Raw genomic sequence first — 13,812 nt, 5'->3', positions numbered from 1 at the left:
GGGTATGATATAATCCTTAGGATTCTGGGTGCTCTTGGATTTCCCTCAACCCAGCATTGCTAGCATCCAAACCCCAACCTCTCTTGGGGTACTTTTAGGCCCTGGGTGCTCTTGGAGTTTTCCTCAACCCAGCATATGGGGGGGTAGCTCCCACTTTGCAACCCCTTCTCTGGGACCCCGTCCCAGTCACCCCCGGAGATTCTTTCACTCCGCTTATCTCTCGCTTTGTCTCCTCGCTGGCCGCTGTTCTCGTGAACAAGACGGAACGGCAGCACTCAGAGACTGCCACACTCGCTTCGCAGATCTGGGGGCAACCAGCCCACGTCTCATTCACACACGCTCATCTCCCGTAACCACCCCCTTTTTCTTTGGACAATACTTCCCAGTCCTGTTTCTTTTCCAGTGTCTGTGGGATTTTTGTCGAGAGCGCTCTCTTTCATTTGCTTTATTTTTGTGTCTTTCTTGTCCTCCGGGTGTTGCCCTGCTGCCACCAAATCACGCCAGAGGATGCTAAGCAAAGGTCCTGCCAACTTGGGCGGGAGGCGCCTTACCCTTGCTTCTTGAATCCTCCCACGCTTTTCAGAGGCGAGGTGTAGCTCCGGGACGAGCCCTTAATTGTGAAAAACGAGGTTCACTCTCCTGTGAGAATTTAAAGGGTTTAATATAAAGACAATAAGAGACACATCAAATAAAGCAACGGGGTAATGGCCGGGTGCCTTGGTGCTCTGCCAAGAGCACACCTGATGCCAGAGGTGAGTCTTTTTTATACCATTTTTACTGTCTGTTCTTTATTCATATTAAAACTTTTCCTGGAGCTGTTCTGCATGGCCACTCCTTGGTTCCGCCTTTTTAGAGCATGCGTAGTCTTCTGCCTTGTGGTTTTATTTCTCTTGATTCTTGGGGTTGGGCCCGCTAGGCAAGAGTCGATGGTAGGGTGGATTTCTTAATTCTCCAGACAGACAGGGCTGATTGCAGCTTTGGGCCTCTTCGTCTCTCCGGGCAGAGTGGTGATAACGGCTCTTGGACTCTCCTGGCCGCCTGTTCTCCGGGCGGAGTAGCCTTTGGGCCCTTTTGCTCCCTAGACAAAGTGTTGATTAGCAGCTTTTCGGGCCTCATCCTCTGTTCGTTTGGAGGTTATCTTACGTGCTCACACTTGCTAACATTCTTGCTAAAAAGAAAACTACATCCACACAGCAAAAAGCATTTCTAACATTATATAATATCTACTTTATACTTTGCGAGAAGCCAATATAATATATGTTTATAACACCTCCATTGGCGACCTCCTTTTCCCTCTGATTCAGCTACCTTGTGGTAGGTGCGATGGTGCTGAAGAAGGGTGGCGGCTTGGCACAGTTGCTGTCACAGGTGGATCTTTGAGTGGCATGTGTGAGGGTAGGAGGGTACGGCACCCATAGCTGAAGGCAAAAAAGGTCAGGGCATGTCATCAGCCGCAGTCGTGCTAAGTTGTTCATCTATGCAAACTGCTTGCCGAGTTGTTCCTTTCTTAGGTAATGGGGGCTTGTATCAACCAGAACTGCAAATGGTCAGTATTTGCAGAGAAGGTTACTTGGACTGTTGTTGAAGTGAGTGTAGCAGTTTCTATGGCATTCTGCAAAAAAAGTGACAGGTCTCCCTGTGTTCCCCAGTTCTTAACAAAGATGAAGTTAACAAACCCCTGAAAAGAGGTTTTGCAAAACTTCAGGGATATTTTCCTACTAGTACTGTAGAGACAACCATAGTCACCTTGTCTTTCCAAAAGTGAAGGTTCCCTATTTTTGTCCAAGAGCATCAAGTGCTTTTGATCAGCGTTTGTGTGCATGCATTAGCCTCGTTCTTGCTCTTCCTTGGAGAACTTTTACAATACTCACATGATCTGTGTAGGCTGCAGACTGCAGTGGTGAACTTCAAGGCTTCCAGCAGAAGGGAGATGCTGTCCACGTTTTGGATTCTCCTTAGCCTGAACCTTCAATGTCCAATAACGCAGCGTTTGGTGCTCGAGGCACTGACTCTGGCGTGCCCCTGGTCAGAGACAGTCCAGCTGCGTTACCTCCACGCGTCGCTGAAGCGACTTCGGGATCAGGAAAAGAGCTTGCTGGGCTAGCTAGCTGGCTTCTTTGCAGAGGGAAACACGGCAGGAGCCGTTGATGTCGGCTCACGTTAGCTCAGAGACAAAGGAAGAGAGGGGCTGTTCAGGTCTGGCTTCTAACAGGTTTAATGCGATAGGATGAGGATGAGGTCGGATTGATGGGAATCCGCTCCTCGGAGCCTTGTCCTCAGTTTTATAGGGAATTTGAAAACCCCCTGTAACTATTCCTGAAAAGACCTGCCTTGCTAAATTAGTGCCTTTTAAGTCTTGTGTCCCCAGGATAGAACAACAAACTCACAAAGATAACAGCAGTGGATCTACAGGACTTCTGCAGGCCTTCTGGACTGCAGACATCTCTGACCAAAGGCCACAGATGACGTGTACCCTGATCCTGCCGAACGCCCGTCCGCCCTGGACTCAGCTTCAAGGTTTGATTGATACTGGTGCTGATGTAACTATCATCTCCTTCTCTGCGTGGCCTCCCTCATGGCCTTTACCCCCAGTGGGATCGGCCATCACAGGATGAGGATGAACCACACAGAGCTGTTGAAGCGAACGGCCTGTGACGGTGAAGGACTCAGAGGGGCACACAGCTACAATTAGGCCTTATGTTACTACCACTTCCCTTAACCTTTGGGGACGGGATGTGTTGGCAGCCTGGGGCATACGGATCGGGACAAATTTTTAGCAGGGGTCACTGTGCGCAAAGGTGCACAGTATCCTACACTGCCTTTGCAGTGGTTGATTAACACACCAATCCGAGTCAGACTCTGCTTAGTTAGTTGAATTAAGGGCTGTTATCATGGCTTTTCAACGATTCTCACAGGAACCTTTGAATTTGGTTACTGAAGCCGACTAGCAAAAGCTCGTATACAATTAATCACCTTACGGTACCACAAAATTCAAAGAATCCTGTTCTTCTGAATCACTTTCTCTCATTGCAATCTGCAGGCAAGAGACAACTGCCCTGGGCAAAAGTCTGGGTGTGGAATTTACTCACTAACCAGTGGGAAGGCCTGCGGGAACTTATGGTTTGGGGTCGTGGCTATGCTTGCGTTTCTACAGATACTGGGGTACGGTGGCTAGCTGCAAAATGTGTTCGCCCTGCCCTACGGCACCAGAGGCAGAACAGGCAACCTCCAAATGATGACCAGAACACCAACCATCCAAGTGGCCACCAGAATGTAGATCATCAGCCATCAGACTCTTCTGATGATGACCAAGATGTTGACCATCAGGCAGATGGTCCTTCTACAAGCAGAGACTGGGATGGTCCTTCCACAAGCAGAGACTGAACTTTAAATTTCTTGTTATGGAGTCAGATCGTTAAAGCCTTAAGGACATATTTAGAATTAATAACTGATGTAAATTTCTATTTAGGATTAATAGTGGAGTTGTTATCTTATCAAACAAAAAGGGGGAATTGTAGATACCAAAATGCTGCTAGCGAGGATTTTCTTGCTATTTTCTAAGTCTGTGAGAGACTTTTCTCTCTCACAGAAGAGGTAGCAGAGTATGTAAACAACCAAGCCACCTGCAACCTTGAAAAGTCTGGTTTATGGTCTAGTAGAAAAATATTTTGACAATGGATGGTTTAGGATTTTAGCCAATCACCCCAAGGGGGGGGGCTGATCCTTTGTCCAATTAGACTATGAAGAAAAAAGTCTGTAAAAGAGTTTGTGAAATAATTAAATGAATAAATCTTGGTGCACAATTCCTGCCTGCTGGATCTTCTCTCCTCCTCCTCCCTATGGCTGCGGGACACAGTGATACACCCTAGGGCCCAGGCCTGCGGTAATAGACCACAATTACAAGTGAACTGCAACACAAGCAGCTAACACATTCCTCCTGTGATAAATGAGTGAACGATAAATTTTGTCTTTCGCATCTATCACTTTAACATTTAGAAGTGAGAATGTACTATGTAGAAATAGTGTTAAGGTAAAATATAGGTAAGTAAAAACAAGACTAGAGTAAATTGTAACTTCGAATGAGTGGTAACATGTTGGGAAACGTAGGAAGAAACACATGATAATAAATGTCCTTTCAGTTGAGAAATTACAGAGGTGGAAACCAAGACATCTTCAAGAAACAAAGAAGATAAACCGCATGCATCCCAGGAAGTCTGTTATCTCATCAAAACTCACACCTCCCAAAGAACCCATCAACTACAAATTAGGTTGGAGACTGAGGAGGCACCGGAGGGGGGTGCCTGCCTTCAATTCTGGAGCTACTCAGAGGACCGAGGTGGCAGTGTGCTGGCGTGTGCTGGCGCAAGGGGGCAGAGACGGAGGGGGGAAAGTTGAGTGAAGTGTAAATGACTTTCTGGGCTTAAGGACTATGTTTAAAGAAGTACTAAAGTTCACAGTAAAATGAATGGAGCCACGCCTCTAGCAATATTGCTAAGTGCTCCTGCACTGTGATATGCCTTTGTTCTACTAATAAATGCTCAATATTATGCTGCTGAAAATTCCGCTTGGGAATTCATCTTTCTCACTTCTTCCCTTAAAATCAGTTCTAAGAATTTAGTGTGAAATACATTTAGGCTTGGTCCACATTATTTTTAGTTCAAATAAACACATCTAAATTTTTTCCATCTTTCCCATTAAAGGATTTTGGTTTTGGCTCATTCTTTCAGCATTTTGCCAGCAATCTGCTCAATGCTCTTTCCTTAGGAATGAAAGCTGTAGCCTGATATTACAAAGTGTTTGGTGAAACCTTTACCATGACTCTCAAGTCGCAACATGCCAGATAATCACTGGTTTTCAAAGCTGCTTGAAGATAGAAGGAAAGCGTCAAAGGTTTATGCATGAATCAGCATCCCCTTGTCACAACGTCATGCTGCAGTGATCCTTGCAGAGCTCTAAGACTGGATTTAAAGGAGAAAAGCTCAATACTGGCTCCTGAGCCAGCAGGATGAAACATCCAAGATTGTACATATATTACTTCTGTGCTAAAACTACTGTATGAAAACGTCTTACCATTATGGCAGTTTTATAGTACTCCATAGGAGACATCTCTTTAAATGACTCTAATATCCTTTCAGTGCTAAAATTGAGAAGGGGGTTGATCCATAGTTAACTCATGTAAACACGAGTGAACTACTAAGAGACAGCAAATGTTAATCACAAAACCTAAGCAGCAGGATTCGCCTTAATCTTGTCAAGATAAGAGGAACAGGATCTTTTGAAAACCGGCACAGAGATCGCTGCATCAGCCACCGAAGAACTGTGCATGCTCCAGAAAGAAAGGTAAAAAGTGCATTGTGACAAAGACTACTGATCTTCATCAGAAAGACCCTCGAGGAAGAAGAGGAGCCTTCCTCAGTGCGCCCATCAGCGTACACAGCGCATGCATGGCACGTATGCTAATGATATTAATGACTTCCGAGAAGTAATTTCTAGAACCACTCCTATCCCAAGAATTGTGATGAATGTTCATAAATTTTACACATAATGCTGGACTGTATGGAGTGCTCTGTGTGTGTGTGTTAGGAGGAGTGATCCCCCATGCACCCAGCGCCGAATAAAGCAAATACCCGCTTCTCTGACTCTGAAGCATCTCTAGGCCTGGTTTTGGGCAATTCAAAATAGGTGAATACACATTACAACTACAGCTGAAGTTGTTGCATAGGCAGATTGAAGAGGAAAGGATTTCATCTTCATCACTCTCCTTCTTTCTTGTTTTGACAGAATTAAGAACTTGTAAAAAATCTGATATCACTGATGCTCACCACTCTTCCAATTAGACTACGCTCACTTAGGCAACGAAGTCCAGAGCTTCGGATATCTCCCGCTTCTGCCCTAGGAATTGCTTCCAGTGCTGTACCTTTGCTCCAGCTGCGAAACCAAACCAGCAGAACCAAGGAAGTTCTCTCTGAATGAACCATTGCTCTTGAAGGCTACAACGGCAGTCATGGCAGTGAACACTGCTCTTCACTGGGCCATTCCTCTGAAAAAAAACCATGCACCACCTCTCAACCTAAACCGTTAAGCCTCCTGCTGATGCTGACTGACAAAGCGTCCAACTGCACTTAGATTCCAACAGCTACTTCCAATGACCTGTCAACAGAGCTTTGCAGACTTGCAACAGAGCAACAAACTAAAGGGGCTATGTTTCATGGCTGTTTTTCAAACATCATTGACTTATGTCCCTTTGCCAGCTTAAGTGAAGGTGGCCCATCCACCTTGGTCAAAATCAGCAGAATTTTGGCCCAATTTGTTGTTACGCAACACATCATGACACAATCTCTTGGTGTTGATGCAAAATTCCCACTGAAGTGCATGTCGTTACATGACTTAAGGCTACCTACTCACAGAGTGTCCACTCCACTGCCACACCCATTTTCTGGCCACCTTGAAATGACTGAGCTGTCTTACTGTTCCCAACATTCCTCAGGGGTACGTGACCACCATAGCCTCCCTTCTGAAGTTTAGGAACCTAAGTAGTACTAGCAATAGCAGTTTATCCAAAATCCATTTGCTCCATCAACAAACTCCGAGCAAGCGCTGAGAATTAGTTTCAAGACTTCTACATATATTTACAGGGAGCTTTTTGTTTGCTTGTTTGTTTTTAAAGCAGATGGAGTAGTGCGATGTTTCCCTGAGGCTACCAGGGCTGCGAGGCAGGCAGGCAGAGCCCTGGCATGGGTGGCACAGGGGACCCCGGGCGCTGACGGCTGCCACCAGCGCAGGCCAGCTCGGAACTGGCAGGCAGGGCTGCACCCCGCGTCTGCCACAACAGCTGCAGCTTCTGCAGCCTGAAACACAGCTGGCTCAGGGGTTCAAATTAAGAGCCAAAACCTTTTGCTGCTCAATTTGGGGCAGAGAAAGGTCATCACTTCTAGCATGGCATAAGCCTGCCACTACATTTCTGTGAAGGAAAATCACCTTGTTAGAGTGAAACTCCTGAGTAAAATACTGAAGCGCTTTCAGATTCGTATTATCTGACATTTCTGTGACCTTCTTTTATACCTGCATTGTTTCCTACTGCTGGTTTTGGGCACAAGTTCTGTGTACACTATTCTGGAAACAAAAAAATAACCCAAAACCAACACCCACTCCTCCCCCACCATCACTCCTTCCCCAGCCCCAAGCCTAACAAAACCAGCCTGCAGAATGTGCAGGATTTCAAATGAGAACAAGCATAGATGGGACATCAAAAGATGGATTCTCCTTAGACATTTGTGCATGCAGTGCTCTGCAATCAACTCCTAAATTCTACTCCTCGTACACCAAATATTTGTCTTGGGAACTCCTTGTTCTCCATTCCAACCCTTCTGAGAGGGTAATCGAGGAGTTACTCTACATATTTTAAGCATATGTTGCACTAGTCAAATCCAATGCACAGCATTACTTGACTAACTGAGGCGGTGGCAAGGTCAATTAAGACCTGTTCATGTCTTAATTTGGAGCTCTTCCAACTGCTTGAAAAGTGAAGCCTTGGACGTTGAAGGTTCAGGCTAAGGAGAATCCAAAATGTGGATAGCATCTCCCTTCTGCTGGAAGCCTTGAAGTTCACCACTGCAGTCTGCAGCCTACACAGATCATGTGAGTATTGTAAAAGTTCTCCAAGGAAGAGCAAGAACGAGGCTAATGCATGCACACAAACGCTGATCAAAAGCACTTGATGCTCTTGGACAAAAATAGGGAACCTTCACTTTTGGAAAGACAAGGTGACTATGGTTGTCTCTACAGTACTAGTAGGAAAATATCCCTGAAGTTTTGCAAAACCTCTTTTCAGGGGTTTGTTAACTTCATCTTTGTTAAGAACTGGGGAACACAGGGAGACCTGTCACTTTTTTTGCAGAATGCCATAGAAACTGCTACACTCACTTCAACAACAGTCCAAGTAACCTTCTCTGCAAATACTGACCATTTGCAGTTCTGGTTGATACAAGCCCCCATTACCTAAGAAAGGAACAACTCGGCAAGCAGTTTGCAAAGATGAACAACTTAGCACGACTGCGGCTGATGACATGCCCTGACCTTTTTTGCCTTCAGCTATGGGTGCCGTACCCTCCTACCCTCACACATGCCACTCAAAGCTCCTTGCGTGGAGCTCTCGCACCACCTATGACAGCAACTGTGCCAAGCCGCCACCCTTCTTCAGCACCATCGCACCTACCACAAGGTAGCTGAATCAGAGGGAAAAGGAGGTCGCCAATGGAGGGAAGTTGTACCCCCTGACAGCTAAGCTCCAACTACGGTGTCGCTTATGTCCTTCCCAGGACGGGCGGGAAAACGCCTCGGCGCAGCGCAGCGCTGGCCGGGAGCGGCCGGCACGGCACCGAGCGCGCTCCCCACTCCCTCCCGCCCGCGCCGCTGCGGAGACCCCGGGTTCGCCGGAATCGGCCACATGCTGCACGGAGGGCAGCGCGGCAAAGGCGGCCTCCCCTCGTCGCCCGGGGAAGGCCGGCCTCGGATCCCCGCTCTCTCCACCGGCACGGGCAGTGCCAGCAGCCTCTCGCTGTGGCCGCCGCTGGCCGAAAGCCTCGCCGCGCACCGCCCGGCCGGCCCCGCCGCTCCGCGGGGTCACACGGCACCTGCCGTGGGCGGCCGCCGAGCGACAGGAAGCAGAAGCGCTCACCGCCGCGCCGCTCGCCGCCCCGCCCGGGCGCTCCTCTCCTCGCGCTACCACGATGGCGCCGGCCCGCCCCGCCTTCCCCGTCGCCTGCGGCGCAACGCGGCTGCTCCGAGCCACGCAGCACGCGTGCGGCCGGGCCCTGCCGAGCTGCCGGCGGAGCCGGGGCACAGCCCGGGCGGGAGAGCTTCCGGCGAGGCTGGGCGGGCGGCGAGCGCGGCCGAGCGTGAGCGCGCCAGGCGGGCGGCGGGCGGCGGCGCGATGGAGAGCTAGATGGAGGCGGCAGCACCGCGCGGCATAAAATAGCTGATCGTCCGGCAGCCGCCCGCTCCGCAGCCCCTCGGCTGCTGTCGAGAAGGGCCCCAGCCCTGGCCGCGCCGGTGGCGAGGCGGCTCCGCAGCCCGCGGGCAGCCCTGGCGGGGCAGGGGAGCACTGCGGGCAGCCCCGGGGCCGCGCAGCCGTCTGCAACGCGCGGTGGGAGCCGCTGGGAACTATTTTACACGTTCCGGGGGGCTGGAGAGGAGCACGGAGACCACGCGGCAGGTCGCTGCCGTTAGGGAAAATTAATCCACGATGCCTGAGGTTTATATCCGAAAAGGAGACAGAGGAGTCCTGCAACATTCTTCGACTACAGGGAGAGTCCATGGGGCTTTTCCCATGGCGTCTGTCAAACGGTTGCGGGATGCAGCCCCCTTTTGATGCCAAGTTCCCGGCCACAGCACCCTCTTCCTTTTCCCCACTGGCTGAGGTATTCGGGAGATACAGACTTCCGGAACTGCCTACTCTATGCGCCCCCCTCTAATATGCACCCCCCTCTTGGCATCGAGAAGAAAGAAAAGAACCCCATTCCTAATGCTCTTAAGTCTTTGTTGCCTTGCTCTAGGTTCAGGAATTTAACACGGCCTTGATTAATCAACAGTCTCTGATGATTAGTAACAGTTCTAGAGAACTCCTAGTTTCTTCTGTTACTTCACTAGCCATAACTTCCTAGCCTTGTCTACAGGCCGATTCACACGGTCTCTTTGTAAAGACTCATCCATCTCATTCCTTTTAATCCCTCCTCTTTTTATTTGCTCTGTATTTGTCTTTACAAACCTTAATTACCATGGATTTAATTTTTTTCTTCTGGAGTCTTCTTGGGTTTTGCTATTATTTGCAGTGACATCCTTTTCTGTCCTTTTGTAGTCATTTCTGGATCAGGTAGGCATGGCTGCTAGCGGCATCCCCTTGAGCACCTGCTGAAAGAGCTGCCGCCAGCATGGTGTCACACATGGTAAAAAGATGAGAGTTGCTATAGCATGTAAGAGGAGGAATCGTATTCATTTAGCCCAGAGCTGGCCAGTTAACCATGAAAACATGTCCCATCCCCATCCTTTCAACATTTGGACAGGTCCACGAGCTGACGTTATTTCCTTTGTTATTTGTTTGACCACTTTTCCGCTGTCATCTGCTTGCAAACAGCAGCTCGAGTCATTTAATTTCCCACAAACTCCTCCTTCTTCTGCCAACAGATAATCTAATACCATCCAATGTTGAAATACCGCTTTCCTCATTTAAGTGGGTTGCTCAGCAAAAAGGTCAAGCGCTGTGGCTGGCTGGTTGGTAATTATTTCCGAGACAGCTTGTAACCTAATTATCTCCTTCAAATGATAAATGGGTTCCCAGGCATCTGGGATTAATTCCTTAGGTTTCCAAGGGGCTGGTCCATCGTGTTGGGTAACTTGTTCTGTTGGCCGTTCATCATTTCCCCGTTTTGGGGTGCTCCCTCCAGCCAGGGCTGCATCAGCTGACTGCTTTTCTCTAATTAAATCATCACAGATTTTGATTCCTAAGCGATTTCCCAGAACTTGTAGTAGCAAAAAGAACAACAGTCTACTAAATATACCATATCCCTGACCAGTTTGGAGGTAACCTGAGCTAAGCATGTTGGCCACAAATCCAATACTGTCCTTTCAAAGCCCGTGTTCCATTAGCAAAGGAACCTACCCATGGTCATCAATTGGTGGCTCAAAATACAGCAGGATTCCCGGGCCTAACGGTCCTCCAACAAGAGTTGCCCCACCATAAGGGTCCCAGCATTTGCATTTCCAAGCTCCCGCACAGGGTTCCCACCTACATTTACATCTGCAAGCTGCTTGGTTGGATTTGGAGCAGAACTCACTAAAAGGCTTTGAGTTCCAATCCGGTGTGGCCATTCCCACTGATAATCACAAACAACATGTCTTCTACTTGTGGAATTTTTGTGGGGACTGCTCAAAAACAGGTGGTCAAAAAACCCCCTTGTCCCTCCCCATTGCTTTACAGGCTTCCAAATATTTTTGGTAAGTGTGATAAGAACGCCTTACGCAGCTACTGTTAGTGAGCCGAACAGGTATTTGATTGCATTTGCCTTGATATTTGGAACAATTGGAAGGAGGGCAATTGGGGGTCCAAACCCAGTTGTTCAAGCCCAGAGGGAAAGTCAATTGACAATTGCCTTTTCCTACATAGACACGCCCTATCCTATTTAGGCAATAAGTGCCTGTTGGAGAAGAATGAAGTGGCCATGAACTTCCTTCTTTGGCCCCAAATCCCATCCCACTGTGGCCCTCACATTGACCCACCATTTAGGTTCAGCTGGGCTAGCCAACTATGGCCACTCTTCAGATCCTCCTGGCCCTCCACAGAGCCAGCAATTGCTAAGGTTAAAAACTTTTGCTACTTCTTCTCCTAAGGCTGCAAATTGATTCTCCCACTCCTGGCCTAAACTCAGCTAACCATATCAAAGTAGAATTAGTAAGGAAAATGTTTTAATAGTGTCATCTAATTAGCTAGTCTAATTTTCCCGTTGTCTTCTGCAGCACCTGTGGCAATTGAAGACACAGAAACCACTTAACGTAACAAAATGGCCACAAGTATTAGCCCCCAAGTGAGTGGAGATTCTAGAGGAGGGATGCCTATACAGTCTATTTCAGCAGACGGTCTGAAGGTAGGACTGCGGGGCTTCTTCCGATGTCGAAGCACTGCCTACTGCTCCGGCCCACTCCTGCAGAGTGTCAGTCACGGCCTCCCGGCCTTCTCCTCCAGCTGAGATGTGCAAATCTCCGAGGCTTCAGAGACCTTGACCCGAGAGTGACGGGTTCACCTGTGTTCAGCTTACTTGACGGCTGTTTTCTGTCGTCAGTGACACTTGGAATGGGCCACGCCATTTCACCAGCACTGGCGCTTCTTTCTACTCCTTAATTAGGACTCAATCTCCTGGTTGGATGTTAAAAGCAGCAAAGTCCAAAGGCCGGGCTTGCACCAGCTGAGTTTCCTGTTGAAGGGGTTTCACAAGAAGCAGGATCCTGGCCACAGATGGTTTTAAAAATGCATCACTTGCCTCTACCCCCCCCACTGGGTGGAGACTTACCAGGGCAATTGCAAACAACGATTGAAAGGGAGATAACTGAATCTCTCTTCTGGCTTGGGCCCTCATTCTCACCAAAGCCAATGTCCAAAGCCCTACCCATGGCATCTTGGTTTCTATTACCAGCTTCAAAAGGTGTTTATTTCTCTCTTCATTGTTTTCTACCCGAGCCGAGCTCTGGGGGTGCCAGGGCCTATGGAGGTTCCATTGTGTTCCTAAAGAAGCCAAAACCCCTTGAAGGATCTTTCCTGCAAAATGAGTTCCCCTATCTGAATCTATTGCTTCTACAATGCTGTATCTTGGAATGATTTGTTCCAAAAATGCCTTAAGAACTGATCCTGTCATTACTGAAGTAGTTGGAAATACTTCTGGCCACCTTGCTAGCTGACATACGATTACCAGAAGATATTAAGCCTTGCCACTTGGGGCATCTCCAGAAAATCCACCTGGCATCTTTGGAAGGGCCATGCAGCCCAAGGCCTCCCTCCTCTAGCAAGTTACTTTGTAACTTGGCTGTTGGCTTTAGCACAGATCAAGCAACCTTCAACAGCTCCTTTTGCCAGTCTAAAAAGACCCCCAGCAACATACATCATGAGATAGGCTTCTGCCAATCCTCAGGAAGTGCAAGAACTCTCTTAATGGAGTTGCTTTAATATTGGTAGGGCCAAAGGTTCTGGTATCTCTTGTTTGCCATCCCTTGGAAACCAATTCTTGCCTTTTTTCTCTGCCACACGACTTTTAACTGTATGTCAAACTGCTGCGGTAGAAAAGACAGCTTCCTGGGCAGTGATGGAGTCACGGGGAGCAAAGGGGGCATCTTGGAGAGTTCTGGCAGAAGTGTGGCTTTCTGAGTTTCTTCATCCACCAAAAAGGAGACAGAGGAGTCCTGTAACATTCTTCAACTCCAGGGAGAGGCCATGGGGCTTTTGCCATGGAGTCTCTCAAATGATTGCGGGATGCAGCTCCCTTCTGATGCTAAGTTCCTGGCAACAGCACCCTCTGAGGTACTCGGGAATTACAGACTTCCGGAACTGCCTACTCTATGCCCCCCTCTAATATGCACTCCCCTTTTGGAATGGAAAAGGAAGAAAACCAAACTATTCCTAATGCTAGGAAGTCTTTGCTGCCTTGCTCTAGGTTCAGGAATTTAGCAGGGCCTTGGCTGAGCAACAGTCTCTGTTGATTAGTAACAGTTTCTAGAACGAATACTTTCTTCTGTTACTTCCCCCCCTGTAAATTCCTAGCCTTGTCTAAGGAGAGATTCACACGGTCTCTTTGTAAAGACACATCTATCTTACTCCTTTCACGCCCACACCTTCCTTGCGGTGGAACGGCTCTCCCCGGCACAGCACCTGGCACAAAACCCCCGTATACGCACACACACACCTGCACTTACCCTGCACTCCACTGCACACACACACACACACACACACACACCTCCCGCACACTAACACCCCCTCCACATCCCCACCATGCTACTTGCAGTGGCCCCGCCCCTGCCATCCCCACCGGCTGGCAGCACCCACTCCTCGCATGCTTCCCCATGCCTTGCATTTCCTTGCTGCCCCCTCTGTAGCCTTCCCTCAACCTGCCTTTTCTCCCCTGCCTTGCACTGACTTGCTCACCCATCCCCCACCTGACTTCCTTTCACATTCGTCTAGGTCTGGCCTCACCTTTCCTTTTCCTTCTAGGACCCTCATTGCCTTGCCTCGCCTCGCAAAGCCACCACTTGCCTTGCCTTGCCCTTGAACCC

The sequence above is a fragment of the Aphelocoma coerulescens genome, unplaced genomic scaffold, assembly GCF_041296385.1.
Source record: "Aphelocoma coerulescens isolate FSJ_1873_10779 unplaced genomic scaffold, UR_Acoe_1.0 HiC_scaffold_99, whole genome shotgun sequence".
In the NCBI taxonomy this organism is placed as follows: Eukaryota; Metazoa; Chordata; class Aves; order Passeriformes; family Corvidae; genus Aphelocoma; species Aphelocoma coerulescens.
The sequence above is the reverse complement of the archived record's forward strand: the minus strand, read 5'-3'. Positions refer to the sequence as shown.